Consider the following 19,675-nt stretch of genomic DNA (forward strand, 5'->3'; position numbering starts at 1 on the left):
ATAATTTTGTGTTCGGGTATATTCCCATTATGGGTTAAATCAAATTACTTATTTGAAAAGCATTTGATATAATTTCCTTTTGTGAAATCATGCCACCTATGCATTAGGTTCATTTGTTTCATTTTGCTCTCAGTTTTTAGGTGCTTCTTTTTAAAATTTTTTGATTTAATTTAGTTTTAAAATTCTGGAAGGTATGTCATGGGTCCAAGTCAAATCTACCCAAAAAAAGGGTAGATTCAGGGAGACCTAGCTCCTTTTCCTTATCCCACCAGCCTGTTTTCTTTCTTCCCCATAAGCATTTTTTAATTATTCTATGGTTTTCTTTTAATATCAGGAAATCCATATAAATAGGCATACATCTATAATCTCTCCTTCAGTGAATGGTAAACACACTGTACCCATGTTTCTCCCCCTTGTCCTGGGAATTACTTCCTGCAAGGATGGAGAGATGGTCTTCATTCCTTTCTACAGCTGCGTAATGCTGCATGGCAGGGAGGTACCCAGCTTCTTGGTCCTCCACTCACCGCCTCCTCAGCCCCTAGCTCCCAAGTTCTCAATCATTTCAGACCTGCTATTGCCCTCCAACCCAACCACAAGAGAGCCAAGGCAATCACAGTTATGACAAAATGACTTCCTTAGCTTATTGTACCTACCCATGCTAAGCACTTGCATCATCCCATTTAATATTTGCAACAGTCATATGACGTAGGTATCAAATGGAGGTTTGGAGAAATCAAGTCATATGTCCAAGGTCACACAGCTGGTGTGAGGTAGATCTGAGAGTGCAGTGCTTAAGACCCTGTGGCCAAAATTCACAAACTTAGCAGCTCAGCTACAGACTCTCCTGGCTGTACCACCTGGAGTTCTGTGTGGCTCTGCCCAGCAGCACACAGAGAAGTGGAAATAGATGGCTGGACATACCTGGCACCTGTGAGCCATACCCAAAGGCTCCTGGGAGGCCAGACCTCAGAGAGCAATAGGGCAGGATGGGAACCCACCTGAGCCAGGTGCCAGAACCCCCTGCAACCAGCCCAAGCCCCACCTATGCCTAGTTCTGTGACCTTGAACCATTTATTCAACCTCTTAAGCCTCAGCTCTCTTGCCAGTAAATCACCTCAGAAAGGTAGTGAGGAGAAAAGGAGGTTACAAATGAGAAAGCAACCAGAAGTCCCTGATCCACAGGAAGTGCTCAGTAAATATTTGTTGAGTCAAGTTAAGTAGAAAGCCACTCTTGAACAGCAGCTCCCAGGAAATCATCCACAGCAAGCGTGGAAGAGAGTCCGTGCAGCCTGTCCAGGAACAGGTGCTCTTTCTTCTCCAAGGGTGACCCCTGGACCAGCAGCATCAGCATCACCTGAGGACTTATTAGAAATGCACATACCCAGGCCCCACAGAGGACCCACTGAAGCAGGAACTCTGAGGGAGGGCCCCAGCAATCGGTGCTTCCTCCTTCGGGGGACTTGAGAACCACTGCTCACACTCATTCATTGCACATGAAGTGCACGGAAGAACATGAGGCAGGCAAAATAGATGTCGTCTTGGAATTGCTTTCTGGAAGAAGGGAGTGCATAGACAGAGCACAGCCCAGGAACAAAGAAGTGGGATGGTTTCTGTTAGTGATCATGACCATGAAGAATAGAGTGAGGGGTGTGACAGAGGTCAGCCGGGGTCGGGGTGAGGGTCTCTAGATAGGATAGCCAGGAAAAGTCTCTCTGAGGAAGTGACACTTGAGCTGAGGCTTGAACGGTGAGAAGGAAGCACCCATGTCAGGATCGGGGCAGAGCACTCCGAACAGAGGATCCGATAGGCAGGTGCAAAGGCCCTGGGGCAGGGTGGAGCTGCATGCAGAGAGGGGCAAGAAGCCCGTAAGGCTGGAGCTGGTGACTTTTACCTTGGTCCACCTCTGAGGCTAAAACAATCCTGCACTAAACCCTGCAGCCACAGTGGGTGTGGGACAGGTACACAGTGGTCTTCCTCTCCCTGCTCCCTGTTCTCGTTACGGGAAAGAGAACAGGTGGCACCTGGGGTGCAGAGTAGCAACAGCACGCTTGGGCTTTGCATTCCAGCCCTGCCTTGACAGTCTCTTTCCCCTCAGCCAGGCTGCTCTGCGGAATCCCTGCTCTGCTTCTGCACTGGAGGTGGAAGCACCTCTTCCAAGAAGGCCCTGCTTCCACCACCGTGTTAGTGACATGGCACCAGGGAAAAGAGTGGTCTGAGGAGAAAGGGAACCCTGACTTTGACACCAGCTCTGCTGCCAAGTATGTAATTTGGGGTGAGGGACTTCACCTCTTTGACCTCATTCTGCATCTGGAAATGGAGGTAAGAATGCCTCCCTCCCAGAATGGTTGTGAAGATCCAATCCACACTGTGTATGAGACCGCTAACCCGGCATGCAGCTTCTGGAGGTGCCTGGAAAACGGCAATGCTCACCATATTTTTCTTCATGCGCTTAAAGTCTCATTTTAAGGCCCAATAAATTTTAGAAACAATGGTGGAAGCAAATGGGAACAACAATACCCATGATCTAGGAATACACTTGAGAAAGTTTCTGCTTAACAACTGAACTCAGAGCAATTGCGGTGGAGAAATTGAAACTCTTTCGCCATGAGCAGCTCAGCCCTGATCCCAAGTCGAGTCTGGCCTAATGGACATACCAGGCAATGAGGGTGAGGGTCCGTGACCAGGAGCAGAGCCCAGCACTGTCCAGTGGAAATACAGCCCACACCACATATGTCATTTCAAATCTTCTAGAGCCACATTCCAAAAGTAGAAACTTGTGAAAGTAAATTTTAACAATATATTTTATTAAACCCAGAATGTCCAAGGTATTGTCATGTCAACATGTAATCAATACAGAATATTGTTGAGATATTTTCCAAGGTTTTCTTTGTACTAAGGAAATCCAGTGTGCATTTTACACTCACAGAACATCTTGGTTCAGACCAGCCATGTTTCAAGCGCTCATTAGCCACATAGGGTTGGTGGCCACTCAAGTGGACAAAGTGGCTCTAGGGCAGAGGTCGGCAAACTGTCCATGAGCCAAATCCCTGTGCTGTCTGTTCTGGACAGCCCTGTGAGCTAAGAGTGGTTGTACACACTTCAATAATTGGAGGGAAAATGTCAAAATAAGAATATTTGTAATACATGGAATTGTATGAAAATCAACTTTCTTCTTTTAAACTCTGAAACTGAAGTTTTATTTACCGTGTTAGTCACTCCTGTTTGTGTAGAGTGTCTCTAATTGCTTTCATGCTATCATGGCCTAACTGAGCTCTTTTGACAAAGACCCATTGGCCTGCAAAGCTGAAAATATTTACCATCTGGCCTTTTGCAGAAAAAGTTTGTCAACCCGTCCTCTAGGGAGTAGCTCCTCTTAATGCTGGGCTTCCAGATCTCTCTGAGTGTGGAGAGATGAGCAACTACACCCAGATCCACCAGGAAGCCGACCTCCCAGCTGCTTGCCACGGCTTTGTTGTAAGACTTGGTAGCACTTTAATAAACTGGATTTCCTTCACAGATTCTGTTTCTTATGTCTAAGTCTTCCATCGTAAAGTCCTAAACAAAGAATCCTAAAGGAACAGCCTTGAGGAGAGGCCTCAGCCAGGGTGACCCTCAGTTGAATGTGACTATCGCCATCCCAGCACCAGGCTGGTCAGATAGGGAGAAGGGCAGCCCTGTAGAAGGGGCCTCGGCAACCTGGGCTCTTTCAAGCTCTGAGCTACAAACAGGGCCCTGCCCCCATAACTCTAGCCCCTCTGAGCTACACATTAGCAGGCAACACCCCACCAACCCAGTGCTCCTGCAAGAGAGGTCCTCCGGCTCAGGCCCCTCAGCAGGCAGCCAGCCCAGCTGGGCCTAAGCCCCTGAAGTGAGGGCTCCTCCAGTGAGGCACCATCTTGCCATCAGGCTTGGAAACACACTCGTGCTGTGCTCACAGTGGCCACAGAATCCCCATAACAAATCGGTAGCTAAGGAGGTGCCCTGCAGGCATTGCCCTCTCTGCAGGGAGAGGCAAGGAGAACAGGTGGCTGTGTCCTGCACTTGGGCTGGGAGAGTACTAACTGGATAGGTGGGCAGATGAGCCCTCGTCTGCATCTTCTGTGCTGCTATTAGCTGTGGCATCCTGGGACCTCTGCAAGCCTCAGTTTCCTCATCCTTAAAAAGGAAACATTAGCTGCCATCGTACAGGGAGACTGAGTATTTTGTGGAACAAAGCACAGAAAGTGTTTTCCTGGCACATAATGAGTGCTCAGGAAATATCAGTTCTCCATGTCTCATCCTTCCCTAGCTCCCCAATGGATAGTGATTCATGGGGATGGGAAAAAATCATGCAGGGACCTATGATCAGGGGTGTATAGGGTGTGGGTTAATTGATGTGAGGACTTAGAACCATGTGGCACACAAAGTAAGCATTCTATATTTGCTGGCTAGCATTTTCACTTGCTATTATTATTATTAAGCCATGGAAATGTACCACCGTCCTGAAGAACTTTACAGAAATGACTCCTAAAGGAAAGCTGGGTGATAATGAAGAAACGTTCCCCGACAGGAAGTCACATATAACCAGGACGCAAAGTTAAAAGAATCAGGTGAGTGGCTTCCTGTTATTTGCAGGGATATGAGCTTCAAATACCCAGAACCAGAAATTGGCCTGAAGGACCCATTCTGCACTGCCCTTATTACCAGCTTTTGAACATTTCTAATTAATACCAATACAGAGCAGATTAAATTTGCTGCAAAATTAAGTTAGCCATCACTACGTGCGGCAAGGCCATAGGTAGACCGTTTTTTACCCACGCTGTTGGGTGGGTGTGCTGCCCTCACAGTGTTCCAGAGGCCTTGCTGAGGGGTGCAGCCAGTGAAGCCACTGCAAGGATGGGCCACCACAGCACGCCGCCTGAGGACAGCTTTATTTATGCTCTTGCAGAATGTACAAGTGGGCCTTGTTTTTCTGGACGGCTAGGGAGCACACTGGCTCACATAGCGTCCATGGTTCCACATTTAGAGTTGTGTCTTCATTCACATTCTTTCCATGCAGCTCACAGCTCCTGGACTGGATGACAGTGGTCACTTTGCCTGGGCCAGTCCCCCAGACAGATGCCAGCTCTGGGCCATGCAGACCCTGAGCTTGGGCTCAGTTTTTGGTCTGGAGCTTGGGCTCAGTTCTGCGGCTGTGTTTCTGGCTGGGGATTGTCTGCATCAGGATACCCGCTGTAACTGGCACAGACATAGAGTCTATTACACAGGGCAGGTGGGGGGACATCCAGGAGAAATTAGATTCTGCAGGTGTCAGCTATGCTCAGGCTTGCTGGATGGAGCCTCCAGCCAAGCTCTGAGGGCTGCCTGCTCCTAGGACAGGCTCTTGCTGGGTCAACTGTGTTTTATTATTCTCTCCCTACCCCTCCTGCTGATGTCATTGACAAAGCTACCCGCCAGTGCCCGGCCCCCGGAACATTCCCCAGCCATCCCACAGTGCTCTTTCCTCAATCAGCCACTTCAAGCAAACACCATTCGCTCCTGCTGCAGAGCAAAGCTTGCTGTTTCTAGGATCCTAAACAAGACATGAGGTCATGCTCTCCACCTGTGAAGAATGAAAAGTAAGCTGGGGAAGGAAGGTGCTAAGGAGGGGAGGAAAGCAAATTAGGAAGACCAGGGGCCCTGCCGAAGCTTTCAGCTCATGTTACTCACACCCCAAAGCAAACTCCTCCATAAAATGAGGTTTAGTAATGCAACATTTTCTAACATCTGGAACAAAATGATTTGGGTCAAACAGATGACATATGAACTGACTGTAAATTTGTTTCAATGTGTACTGGGAGGGAGGGAAATTAACAAATATATCAAATCCATGATCTATTAAGTATTGTTGTTTTCCATAAAGTTCTTCTGTTCAAGAAAAAAAGCAAGTCAATTTAAATTTTCTTTAAAGGAAAACAGTAAGTAAATGTTGATACAGATGGTTGAGGTGTAGCAAAAATCATGGCAAAAAATAACAAATAAATGACTAAAATTTTGGGAAGCTTTGCAATAGACGAGCATATTCATGTACATGAGCTCCCCTGACCCTGAATCCCACAGAGCACAGGCATTCTCTCCACTTTAGAGATGGGTAAACTGAGGCTCAGGAAGGGTAAGTATGCGACATGTCAACTGACTAGGAAATAATGGAGCCAGGGCTCAAAATCCTGTGTACTTTTTAAATGTTGGCTCCCATCTCAAGTTGATGGCTTTTATCTGACCTTTTGGCATGTGTTTGTTTGGCAAATGGGGAGGTAGGGAGGTGGGTGGGTAAAATTGAGGGGTTCACTTTGGGCCTCCCTCAAAGCATCTCTGAGTGCGGAGCAGCAAGTAATCATCCCCACCGCGAGGTTCTGAAGCTCTCAGGGCAAAAGGCAAGTCTTGAGGCTCCCAGGAGGAGGCGGGTCTGAATGCTCCTGCTGGTTGGAATCTCACACCTTAGTCTGCAGGGCAAGGAGGAGCTGTTCTTTGTGACTTGGTTTAGACAAAAGTACATAGACCTGGGTCCCTGTGGCCCTGGCTGTCAGCCGGTTCAAGGCTGGAGGTGGTGCCAGGCCCCAGCTTGGGGCTGGGACACAGGTTGCTGCCCTTGAAGAGCCCACAGGGGCAGAAGGGACGGTCTGCAAATAGACCCAAAGACACAGCGCACTGCAAACTTGCAGAGGCTTTGAGGGCTGCACAGAGCAGGACACCCAGCGGGGGCCAGTCATCTCCGCTTTCTCAGGCCACAGTCAGGGAAGCATAAAAAAGAACCTTGGAGAGAAAGGGGGGAAAAAAACCACTCTTGCATTAAATCCTGGTAGCAAGCAGACTATCCTAGGGCCAGCTTGGGAGAGTAAGGAAGGCACTCTGGGAGCTGGCATGGCACAAGCCAAGGAAAAACCAGTGGAAAAAGTTGGGGGATCTGCGGGCAGTTTGGGGAGCAGGTGACCCCAGCCTGAGACAGAAAGCAGCCATTGGGAAGACAGGCATGAGCCCACCTCAGGGTTGAAGGGAGGCCAGCCCTTCCCAGAGGTGGAGAGGAGAGCCTGGCAGAACGGGACTTGTCCACTGGTGCTTGGACTTTGCAAACAACTGGGCTTGCTGTAGCCAAGCTCACCAAGTGGACACTTACCTTGCCTCTTCCCCGATTATTTCATATCCTTCTGTAACTCTCACCCTGAGACCCAGCCTGGCCTTCCCCTAGCTGCATATTATTCTGCTCCAAAAGCACAGCAGAGGACGGCTCCTTACTCGAGGAATGCGGGCGGCGGTCGTCCAGAGGCGATGATGAAACGGGCTATTTCTGCCCCGGGACATCAGCAGGGCTCCGGGCTCTGGCTCCAAGGCACACACTCTCCTGTTTTTAATGTTTCCCTAAACAAATGTTTTCCTTCCCACCTCGGGATATTTTTATTTGACTCTAGGTGCTGGAATAGCTTTAGCAATCATTCTGGATTGAAGTTGGAATCGTGGTTAGGGTCCGGCTAAGCGGCAAGCAATTTCTCACTCCCCAAGTGATCTGTTACTCGTGGCTGATTTGGAAGTAAAAATAGCAGCTGAGGCTGTTTGTTTAATCTGACTGTTACTTGACACCACGCGGGTGTTGCAGTGCGGACTGTTTGCCTCTTCCCCACCAAGAACACCATTTGGTTTCCCCCGGCTGGGTCTCTATTTAGGTAAGCTTCGCGGACTTCCCGTGTCTGGCCGGCTTCTGGTCACTGATCTTCCTCAGGTGGGTAGGTTTGTGAGCTAGAGGAGGCTTGGGTCCTGAATCCACTCTCCTATCACCTTTGGGCGGCCTGGATAAAGAGGAAAGAAGTCTTGGCTGCTGGGCAGAGCCGGGGTTCTCTCCCATTCCCGAGGAGGCCTGAGCAGCTGGACACGCAGAGAGCGGAAGGTACAGCCCAGACGCTTGTCTGGCTCCTTAGCGTGGGCAGGGAGGCTCAAGCTCATGGCGGAAGGGATGTTCCCCCTGGGCCGATGCTGTGCTGGGGAAGTAGTTCGGTGCCAGGGTGCTGTGCAGGGTGGTATGTGTGTGCCGGGAGCCCATTGGTGTTGGGGCTGAGGTTCTTGGTGTGCTGGATGGGCCTCGGGGACCACGTACCCGGAACCGTGTACATGTGTGACTTTGTCCTTAGGTGTCATCTGTCAGGGATCTCTGCTCCCACATGGCTGAGTGAGTGAACAGATGTGCCCAGGCCACTGCGCTGTCAAATGGGGGGCACCCCATGGTCCCAGGTTTTCAGCATTCAGGGCTGAGGGAGGCTGGCTTTCTTAGCTCCCCCAGCGCTGGGCCAGGCAGGGTCACACCAGCTGTAACAAAGAGAAAAACTGGTGACTGAGACGTTCTGGCCTGTGGGCTCTGCGAGCATGTGTGTCCCCAAAACAAAGCCCGCCACAGGCTGCCTGTTCTTACACACCCTGGGAGGGCCCCCACCAGACTCCCACAGGGTATGCTTGACTGAGTCTAAAATTACCTCTTTTATTTTCTGGTGGAGAAGAATTGAACATTGAGAACGGCAGTGGTCAATGTGTGTGGAAAGCTAGATAGCCTTAAGAAGAATCATTGTGTAGGCCTTTCGGATAGCTCCATAAGTATAGGAACCTGGGGAGCAGATTAAACAGATGTGTGTAGTAAATGAGGTCCTGTTTTCCAGCATTTGAGTTCCCTTTGCAGTAGTGGCTGGTAACTCTGGTCTGTGGTCTGAGCACCTGGTTTTGTAAATAAAGTTTTATTGGCACACAGCCACGCTCATTCATTTGCATATTATCTAAGGCTGCTTCTACACTGTATCAGCAGAGACCATATGGCCTGCAAAACTGAAAACGCTTACAATGTGGCCCTTTACAGAAAAAGTTTGCTGACCACTGTGTTACAAGAACACATCTTGAGATGGGTCAATTTAATACAAAAAAAAAAAAAAAAAAAAAAAGCAGTGAAAGTTCTTGCTGTTAGAATAGTTTGTAAGCCAGACCCTTCAGGACCAGTGGCTGGCTGGCTCCTGAGCCTCCTGCACCTTCCAGGGCCCACTTTTTAGGCCTGGCTGATACAGGAAATGTCCAGTTTGCTGTCACGGTGCTGGGAGGGTTAGTTTAGCAGTAGAATCACCAGACACACAGCGTGTCCATGTGGCCTGGGCCGAGCAGGGCAGATTGTGCTTATCGGGGTGATTTATAAATAGCCTTCCCCGGGTGACCCAAGTCCAACACACATCTGCCCCTGGGTCTCTGGGAACAAGTTTGTCTGCTCTTGGATGACCAGAAGCTCACTGGGAAGGGAACAACTGTGTGCGGTGGGTAAGAAGGGGGCTGGTAGAATGCTGTGTCCTGGAGCAGAGGGGCTTAGGTCTCCTGGAACCTGGGGAGAGAAAGCTGTTGAGAGTAGACAGGAGGGCCAGAGATGGCCTTGCATCCTCCCACCTTGATTTCTTTTTGCCAGGACAGAAGTAAGTGTCTTTCTCTTTTCCTGACCCTAAGGAAGCCCTGGAGACCCTTACTGAAGAGGGGAGGCCTCATGTCTTGAAATAGCCCTATTCCTCCAGTCTCTGCCAGAAATCTCAAGAACCCAAGCCTGCTGGTGGCACCAGGACTGGGCCGTCTTCCTCATTGGCTCTTGGGATTTTACTCCATATGCCCTGGGTTACTGGAGGGAAGCAAATGGCTTCGAGAGAAGGCCATGCTACAGGGGCACACAGGGCTGCTGCTCCCCAACAGGGCCCATCAAGGCTGGAGTGGATTTTGGTTTTATTTCCATTTGAGAGTTTAAACCTCATTTCACAAAATCCAGCCAGTCCATAGTCTTTATCTCAATCATATGCTTCATTTAGTTAATTGGAAAAATCTCAGACACCCCTTCGTTTCTACTTGGTTTCCAAGGGTTGCATGGCATGAGTTAGTGGATGGGACAGAGCGGGAAGGACAAGGGATCAGTGGAGGCCTATCAAGACCCAAACATGGAGCATGTAGAGCACATGCTGATGTTCAGATGTGTCACCCCCAATTTAAGTCATTGGTATCACTCTGGAACATTCCCTGGAAGGGGCTGCCTGTGGGAAGAATACAGTGTGATTAATCCACAGCCTCCTAAAGTCAAGGGGAGGCAAGAGCAGAACTCAGCTGACCTGGGTTCTCAGGGGAAAGACTGAAGCCAGCTCAGTGCAAAGTGCATTCCCTTCTGAGCCCAGGTCAGACAGCCTGGGGAAAGTCCGACAGGAAGAAAATCCCAACAACCAATCAACCATGAATAGCTTCCTCTCCAGACTTAGGGACCTCCCTGTCTTAGATGAAGGGGAAAGGGACGTTCTTCTGGGCCATGACACATGGCAGATGGGCAGGCCTTCCTTGCATCCTCCATTCTCTGCTTGGCCAATCCCAGGGGCTCCTTTGGCCCACACCACTCTGGGCTGTCTTCCCTTGCCTCAGTTAGTCCCTTCTTTCACTACTAACCCCCTTCCCAGTTGGGCTTGAGCTGCTGAGGGCCTGCAAGGATGGCTGGAGGGAAGGATTTCATCTGGGATATCTCCCACCTCAAAGCCTTCACCTGAAGCTTGAGGAGGGCAGGGGGAAGGGGAGGCTCTCCAATTTGCTTGGGAAGCCTCTGAAGGAGTTTCTGAGGCTCTCTCCCTACTCCCCACTGTGTCAGGAGGTTGGTTCCAGATCTGGCACCACTGAGCCTGCCTGTGAGGGCCAGGTCATGCCAGGTCACATTGGAGCTGCCCCTTGGCTTGCCCTGTCCCGGGTTGCCAGGCCACAGTAGCACCACCAGCTCATCCTCTCACCTGGCTGTGTCTGCCACCCTCAGAGGCAGATCAGCCGAAGACTGCAGAGGTCAAGGGGTGAGAGCTCAGGCCCCCTGGGATACAACCACTAGATGCAAGCCATTTCTTGCCCTCAGTTTGCCCACCATTTCCCCTGTGGAAATCATTGGCTGCAGACCTCCCGTGTGCAAAGTTTTGGAGTATCTGGTCTCATTCTCAACCATCCAGCACGGTAGGTCTTGTGAGCCCCCTCACGGAGGCAGGCGCCGAGGCTTGAAGAGGTTAAGTAACTTGCCCAAAGATGCACAGTGAATGAGGGGCTTGTGATCTGAATGCAACTCCCATGTCTTGTACTCACTGCCTCCTGATACCCAGAGCTCCCAATAGATTCTCTAGAAAGGAGGCTATCCCATCACTAGAATCAAAACCTCCCTTAGGAAAGCTGAGTATGCCTAGAGAGGTGCACAGGCTTCACCCCAGCTCCTCAGGACTTTGGGAAGTTGCCCAGGGTGCTTCAGGGATTCCACACTGCGCTTGGAAGCCTATGGCTCGGAAGGGGCAACAGGACAGGCAAATCTGGGTTCATAGGTCAGCCCTGACACTTCTCAGCAAGCCCCCTGGACCTCAGCTTTCTCCTCTGTAAAATGGGAATAATAACAGCTCCCACATTAGTCCTGTAAGCATTAACTGAGCAAATGTATGAAAAGTTCCCAGCACGTGGTAGAAATACAAGAACTGCTCTCCTCACTCCACTGTCCTATTTAGAGATTTTTTTCTTCCCACTTAAACTCCAGCTTGGGCCTATACCTTCCAGAGTCACCAAGGAGAAAGTCCTGTGCCTCAGAGTTCAGCTGGTTCATGCTCACAACTCAGTGGGAGAGCAGCTGGCACCATACAGGACTGACCCCAACCCCATAGTGACCACACATGGTGACCACCTCCCCTCTTGGGCGGAAGAGGTCATGGATCTGAGCACCTTCAGCACATGGGGTGGGGGGGAGGTCAAGCCTGAGTGGGAAAATGATATTCCCACCTCTGAACCAGGCTCAGGACAAGGGCAGACACGGCACAAACCACAGCCACTGACAAGCATCAGACCCGAGTGGCCCAAGAGACTATGACTTGTTAGTACATCCTCCCTGAAGCAGGGGCAACCTCCCATCACTCAAGACCCAGATCAGCTTTCTCCAGGTGCGGTCTCAGGGCCAGCAGATCTCCTGAGTCCTGAGCGGGATCAAGCACTGTTAAGCCAGCCCCCAGGGCATTCTGAAAAGCGTGAGGATGCTTCCTTAAGAAGGGAAAGGGGGGCAAGGGGCTGGCGCTGTTCTCAGACACAACAGGAGATGCTCCAAGGAGCCAAGTTTTTCACATCAACACAGCCATAGGTTGAAATAAACATGGTTGTTAAAGGAGCATCTTTCAGCTTTAAATTTGAAAAGGAGAACCAGGCTGGCCACATCTGAATGGCTTTCCTTGCCATGAGGAATTCCATGAAGCAGTTGGGTGCTGGTCAGCTCCTTACACTGCACTGCAGGAGCCTGTTCTCCCCTTTCCTTCCCCTGGCTGAGCCGCCTCACCCCTGCTGTGCTGGTTGGAGAAAGGACAGCAGTCATCTACCAGCTACTTTCCAGCCTCCAGCAGAGACAGGAGAAGGCCAGGCACAGCTTCAGACCTATGTGGGAGGCTTAGGAATTCCCAGGGGTGCTCTGTGTGCGGTCCCCTTCTCCTTATCCCAGATGCACACAGCTTTGTGGCTTCCAGGCCAGGGAAGATGACCTCTGCAGGAGAGCCAGGTCCTACAGATGCCTCCTCTAGCTTTACTAAAGCAAATGCTCCCTGGCGGGACCAGGTGCAGAGAGAGATAACTGAGAATTTGCTAGGAGAGGGGTTGCTACCCACTCCTCGCCCTGCACAAACCTGTGGCAGATAGAAGACCATCTCATCTCTTGACTCTCTGCATTCTGGAGAGACCTGGCCCTGAATCCTGGCTCTGTTGCTCTCTGGCTGTGTGACCTTAAGTGAGTTCCTTAACCTCTCTGACCTTCAATTTCTCCACCTAAAATTCCTTTTCCGTCAGCCCTATTCAATTTGCCAGTTGTTGCGCCCACTGAGTGAGGCCATAGATACAGAGTGAGGGACAGGTCGCAGGAGCACCATCAACAGGATGGGTGCCTGGGACTGCCAGGGGGCTAACATTTGGTGACAGCTCTTCCAGCTCTGCTTCTCTGCCTGTGTCACGCAACCTCATGGCACCAGTTTACATATGGAGAACCTGGTCTATAGACGATGCGATGGACTCTGTAGAAACCCTGCCCTCCCGTAGTTCTCAGGAGTCCTGCCTGAACCTCCTCTCTCTGCCAAGGCTGGCACCCTCCAGGGCTGCTTTCAGGGGGTTCCCCTCCCCTTAGTGCCTGGCTCCCTTCCCAGGGGCTGGAGAAAGGATGGTTCCTGAGGGGATACCCCCATCCCAGCAAAAACAAATGTCTCTTCCTCCAGGAGCCCTCAAGTGGGCTTCTGTCTAGACAAGGCTCTCCAAGGTGGAATCTGGTCATAGGTTACAGTTGTCCCTTCACCACCCACTTCCTGATCCATAAGGGGTTTCCACAAGCATCAAGCTGCTGGGTCTGCCTTTCCATTTGCCCCAAGGTCACCAAAGTGAGACTGAGGCTCACACAAGTTAAGTGGCAAGTCCTAAAGCTGTCTGATTCTGAAGCTCTTAACTGGAGAGTTATGTGCCCCAGTAAGTAAGGGCCAGGGCAGGGTTTCAAGTTCTTTGCACCCCATGCTATGGAATCCCAGGTGTCATGGGGTATGGGGAATAGAAGGACATCTTATGGCCATAGGTCTCAAGATGAGCTCTAAGGAGACCTGTGGGTAAGAACCAGGAGCATGGAGGCTGCAAGGTAGCCAGGGGCAGGTGGGTCCCCAAAGGCACAGTGTGGTGCTGAGCAGAGACTTTTAACCTGTAGCTGGCATTCTAGAAGCTGCTAGAGGAGGCTCTCTAGAGACAGGTGAAAGGGACCACTTCTCTGGCAGCCCTAGGTTCCAGCCCCACACCACCAGGTATTAAATTCTGTGCTACACACGTTTCTCCTCTGTAAAGAACAAGAGTAACTCCTGTGTAATGAGGCTGTTGTGAATACTAATTAAATAATAAATATTAATAATACTAGGTTATAAAGTACCTTTATACCAGGTGCTCATTACCCACTCAGTGGATAAGAGAAATTTCTCTCACCTACTCATTCACTCACTTGTTTAGCAAATAAAAGGCCCCATGCTAGGCATAGGCACTGTGTGGAGACTGGAAACATAAGCTAGAGCAGTAAGGCAAGGCCCAGCCCATGGACCTGCCACCAGGGGGTGGGGTCTCCTCCCCTCCCCAAGTGAATCTGATCAGTCACTGTGTTTGGGCCTTGGGTCTCCAATTCTCCATCCAGATGAAAATCTAGCATTACCAGAAACAGGGCACCCGTAAGTTGGGCATAATTAGGGATGCCTAAAATTTCTGGTCTCAGAGAGTTTTTTTTAAATCACTATAGATCATAAGTCATTACTGAGTCCTGAAATCACTAAGTTGTGAAGAGGTTTTTTAAATGAACGAATAGATTAGATTAGGATGGAGCAGTACATATAAGAAGGGTAAGCTTTGCTTTGTCTGGTTTTCCATGATACATATGTCTCCAAGCATGTTCTGTGCCATGATGTAAATGCATTTCTTACTACATGTAGAGGAGAAACCTCTGCTCTGTGGAGACACGGAGAGGAGGATGTGTATGCCATTCACTCGCTCCCTGTCGACCTGGCAGGTGAGGCACGGGGCTGCAATGGTCAGGGCTTTCTGAACCTCCTTCTAGTCCAGGCGTCCTCCCTGCTGTGGTGGGGATCCAGGACCTGGTGGTTTGGCTGACTCCAGCATCGAGAGACTCTCAAGCAGTGCCTGCCACAGGGACCGATTCCATGAAAATTCCTGTGTCCAGCACGGGGAGCAACCTTGGGAGTGGGCAGTCCCAGGGGCGGGCACAGCCGGGCTGATTTTTATTATCCCTTTTTTCCAGGTGTAGCAGTTAAGTGACACCCATGACAACAGCACTTTAGAGCTGGGTCTCCGCTCTTCGCACTGCTGGTACTGCCTATTTGATGACTCTCATGTCAGGTCCTGCCATTTCCAGAATCCAGGGCAAGATGTTCCTAGGAAATGTGGAGGGGAAGAGCAAGTGAATACAGGAATGAGTGAAGGCAGGAAGAGCCTGGTGCTGGGCTAGTGCTCCCTCCCTGATTCTCTAACAGCAGTTCTCAGCCAGGGGTGATTTTGGCCAGAGACTTGGGCAGTGCCAGTGATGTGGGGACTTAGAAAGTCTATTGGGAGCACCTGTACCAGGTGCATGGCGTGGGGTCCACTTACTTGCAGATGAGAAAGGCTCTCACATGCCATGTCCCTCAAGCACGGTTGTACTCAGCAACCATGGCTAAAGGGCACAGAGCAGCACGAGGACCTGTGCCCAGATCCCAGGGGGACCCACCATTCACATGGCCCCAGAGCTCCTGAAGGAGCCATGTGTCCCTTCTCCAGCAGCTGGCCTGGCAGTGGGGGTGGCCCTGCAGTTTGGGTTGGGTGCAACAAGGAGGTGCAAGGGTAGGAAGGATGAGCAGCAGAACCATGGCTGTCAGGCTGACCCTGCTTTCTCCCAAAATCTCTGCCTCTCAGGCAACTCCCCTCCAGGGCAGTGGAGCAGGACTGGCACTCACCCAACCCTGGGAGAGGAAGACAGGGTGAACAGAGTTGTTTGGGATCACATGCTCTCCCTTCCAGATCTTTCCTGCTCCTACTTTTACCTGTGATGCCAGCATGGCTGCTCCTATAAAGCACCTCTGAGCTCACAAGGAGACGCCAAGGGCACCTCTGAGCTCGCCAGGAGAAGCCAAGGGCACCTCTGAGCTCACGAGGAGAAGCCAAGGGCTCTTTGCTTAGGGAGCATCTGGCTGCTGAGGCTGGGCCCCTTGAGGTCTGCAGAGAACACCTGAGAGAGTGTCGTGGAGCAGCTGGCAGTGCCAGGCCTGAGCTCCTTCCTAGTGGAAGGGACTGACCAGAGATGGTGTCTGGCTGAGTCCAGCCCATCTGGCCACCAGGAGTTCCAAGGAGTGATCCTCCATAATGCTCCACCTCCAGAAGCGGTCAGAAACTGTGCAAAGAGGTGCTGCTGACAGCTCGCAGGTTAGCCTTTGTGGAGTGAGACTCTACCCAAGTTTAAGCAGTGCGAGCTCCAGAGCCTGCTGGGATGCAGAGGTGCACCAGAGCCCCCTGCACCCTGCAAGGCCCACTGAGCACACCTCGTCCCAACTCTGCCTGGGATATCAGGGAGGCAGCAAGAAATTAGCCAGTGCTACAAATCCAGTGCTTTTTGCCCCAGAGAGCTGGTTATTAAACATCGCTTGGCCTGCCCTGGTCATCAGGGAACAGGAACCAGGAGGGGACAGGTTTGTGGGAGACTGCTTGAACCCAGCCCCATTCTCCTCCTCTCTTCTTTTCTCCTGTGACTTCTCATTTCTCCTGCCATAAGGGTCCCTCCCTGGGTCTGTGATGCCAGGTATTGGTCACCCTCATGTCCTGGGTTAGACCAAGCCCGGCCTTCCCTGTGCCTTGTTCCCTGGCCTCAACTGTAGGCACAGCCCTGGGTCTGAGCAGCACTTGGAAGCTTCTGGGGAATGACCCATCCAGACATGGCAGACTGGCTACCCAGGCCAGAAGTCAGCTTCAGGCTGGGCTGAGCTCACAGAGAAAGCATCACTCCTCCAGTGTCTCCCCAGAGGGCAGCAGCCCCTGGTACCCCCTGCCCACATCCAGTTCTGTGGGTTTGACAAGCCCAGGCAAGGTGGTTTCTTCAACCACAACCCCTGGGGCATCCTGGACTTCTACCTGCTACAAGATTTAGAGGCTCCTGCACATGTAATATGGTTGTAGAAGATTCAGACTCCCACCAGGCCAACACTGCCATCATGGCACCCAACCACATCATGTTCCTGGGGCTGGCCAAAGCCAAACTTGTTCTCTCCCAGGGCACAGTGGCCTCAGAGTCAGTTTGAGAGCCTTTGGCTTTCCCAGTCTATAACCTGAGTTTGGGTCCAGTCAAGCCAGGCCAGGCTGCAGGCTGACACCCCTCTCCCATGTGCCAAATATCAGGCTAGTGGAGCCAAAATGGCCAGATTGGATGCACAATGACCCTTATGCATATCAAATCTCTGCTTTACACACATAAGAGGCACTGCCCAGTGGAAACCAATCTAAGGCAATCAGAGGTAATTGTGCTTTTACAAAGCAGTAACTTCCCAGGATCCATCCAGTTACGTGAGGAGAGGGCCCGGGTCAGCCCTGCACATGGCTATATCTCCAGCACCAAAACTGGTGACATGAAGCAGGTGTTCAATAAGTAGTTGTTGAATGGATCAATACATAAATAAGCTTCAAGTCATGCTTACGAGATCTTACGCTTTCTTCTAGGAGTCTAAATGAACTTATAATTTCTGATTTCCAAAAGTAAAAGGGGTTACAAAGACACAGCGAGCCCCACATGGGAGATGCTGAGGAGGCATCAACCTGGGGCCAGAGAGCAGGGCACAGAGGCCGAGGACTGGGTGAGGCCCTGCTCAGCACTCCCAGGCCTTAAGCAAGGGACCAGCGATTGACCTAGCCAGTCACAGCTCAGTTTCATCAGCTGTAAGATGATGAGGGGAGCCTATCATGCCAAGTGTTATCAAGGAATAAGTGAGCACGGGCAGGTGCAGGGGTCGACCTGCTGCTTCACAGACACTCAACACGTGTCTGCTGCCCTCACCTGAAGGACTTCAACTGAGGAAGTAAATTTTGCCATTTCACTGTTGGCTGCTATGGGCTGAATGTGTGTGCTCCAAAATTCACTGAGATTACCCCAGTGGAATGGTATTAGGAGATGGGGCCTATGGGAAGTAATTAGGTCATGAGGGTGGATCCCCTGTGATAGGATCAGTGCCCTTATAAGAAGAGACACAAAAGGGCTTGCTAATACATGTGCACACTCACTGTCTCTCTCTCTGCTGTATGAGAATACAACAAGCAAGTGTCCATTTACAATCCAGGAAGATGGCCCTCACCAGAAACCAGGTCTGCCAGTGCCTTGATCTTGGACTTTCCAGCCTCCAGAACTGTGAGGAGTAAATGTCGATTTTAAGCCTCCTAGCCTATGATATTTTAGTTCAAGCTAAGACATTCTCCTCATAAAGCATAGACCATAGACAAGGACATTCCCCTCTAAAGCAAGAGGGCTGTTAGAATTGCACAGAGAGGTCGAGAGCTTGGCCCAAAACTGACCAGCAAGGCACCCTGTGGCGTGGGGTGGTGGAGGCTGTGTGTGCTGTGCATCTGTGGATGGAGGACCATCTGTGAGCAGGGCTCCAGGCTGTGCATAGACAGGGAGGAGTTGTCACACTTCACTCCACTGAACTGCTCGTCAGACATGCCTGAGTCGATGGCTCAGAAAACCAACCCAGAAAGAAGAGCAAGAGGAATCAATTCCAATTTGTTAGAGCCTTCTGGGTGTGATAAAGCCAACCCCTGCCATCTCCACTGTCTTCCTGTTTCCCCTTCTCTAAGAAGTGAAAGCACCATTCAATTAAGGTAATTAAATTCACCCGAAGATCTTGGGCTCAAAAACCACACTACCGGCAAGTGGTCAAACCCAGCAACAAAGCAAACCCCAATGGCTTCCTGTGGAAAGATGGGCAGGGATGAGGAGGAAAATGGAACATATCTTCAGCAGCTCACGGGTGCACCTTGGGCCTGCAGGGGAGCCCCCAGCTCTGCAGAGCCCAGCTGCCTGAGCCTCCCGCAGCACCAGAGCCCTCCCCAAACAGGAAGGACTCATGTTTACAGGCTCAATCAAAAGTTTCACTTCTGTGGATGTCTGGGAGAACTCAGCTGAGAAGATCCTTAGTACATGACGTGAAAGTGAAATGAAACCCTCGTTTTCTCCCCCAGAGACACCAATTCTCCCATGAACTCCAGCCCATGAGCCATAAGCGGGGCTGGCAACACCTCCCAGGACACGCCTAAGGAAGTCTGAATCCACAGGCCAGAGGTTCAGGGTTTCCTCCTGGAGAAAGAAGAAGGTGGTAAGGTGGTGAGCCCAGGCTGACTCATCCCCAGTTCTTCCCTGTCTTTACATGCTGTGTGGCACTGAGCAACATCCTGCACCTCTCTGTGCCTTTGTTTCTCAACCTAGGAGATGGTGACAAGGCCACTCAACCTGCCTCAGAGGAGTCATGAGAATCAAACAAGATCACGGATGCTGAAATGTGTCATGAACTACAGGGTGATGCATACACATGAGCTGTGACTGTCACTGTGTCATCCCAGTATTGACTCACTGCATTGGCTTCCTCTGACTGTGATCCACTTTGAGTGCTAAAAGTTGGTGAGACCCTCAGATAGCCAGATGATGATGATGATGATGATGATGAAGAAGAAGAAGAGGAGGAGGAAGTCGTCGTCCAGTGGAATTTGAATTTCAGATAGTGAATAATTTTGTTAGTATGAGTGTATCCCACATATTGCGTGGGATACACTTACACTAAAAAAGTATTTATTGTTTATTTGAAATTCACATTTCACTCAATGTCCTGTATTTTTAATTTGCTCAATCTAGTAGCCCGACCATGCCAGACCACCAACTGTTCCCTCTGTGCAGTGTCCCCAGGACCACCAAGACCCGGCCCCAAGCCCACTCTGTCACTCACCAGCTGTGAGACATGGAATATCTGGGTCCTCCCTCTGAGGGCACTTTGTCTCTCCTCATGGGTGATTGTGGTCCCTGAGTTGGGACCTCCAGCGTCACCCAGTGGGGCTCTGGTCCTGTGGACCTGACAAGCTCCTCAGTTATGTGGGG

General features: G+C 50.8%; 1 protein-coding gene and 1 long non-coding RNA gene across 6 annotated transcripts in view; one reads left to right on the forward strand and one right to left on the reverse strand.

Annotated features, from left to right (window-relative positions):
• Nucleotides 1-2,783: 2,783 nt before the first annotated feature.
• LOC107966689 (uncharacterized) lies at nt 2,784-7,549 on the reverse strand. The gene is made up of 2 exons (XR_001706601.3): nt 7,252-7,549; nt 2,784-5,217 (listed from the first exon to the last, which is right to left on the reverse strand). It is a non-coding gene; the product is annotated as an uncharacterized LOC107966689 (long non-coding RNA).
• Nucleotides 5,447-19,675, forward strand: part of C10H10orf71 (chromosome 10 C10orf71 homolog) — a 33,125-nt gene continuing 18,896 nt past the window's right edge. For 2 of the 5 annotated variants that reach the window (XM_016918271.4, XM_016918265.4), the window contains exon 1: nt 5,447-5,597. The gene's annotated coding sequence lies outside the window, so the exon portion shown is untranslated. Of the gene's footprint in view, nt 5,598-7,589; nt 7,733-7,801; nt 7,898-19,675 lie in introns of those variants that run through there. The other 3 variants (XM_016918266.4, XM_016918268.4, XM_016918267.4) reach the window with 3 other exon arrangements.

Source organism: Pan troglodytes, chromosome 8, assembly GCF_028858775.2.
Source record: "Pan troglodytes isolate AG18354 chromosome 8, NHGRI_mPanTro3-v2.0_pri, whole genome shotgun sequence".
NCBI classification, from domain to species: Eukaryota; Metazoa; Chordata; class Mammalia; order Primates; family Hominidae; genus Pan; species Pan troglodytes.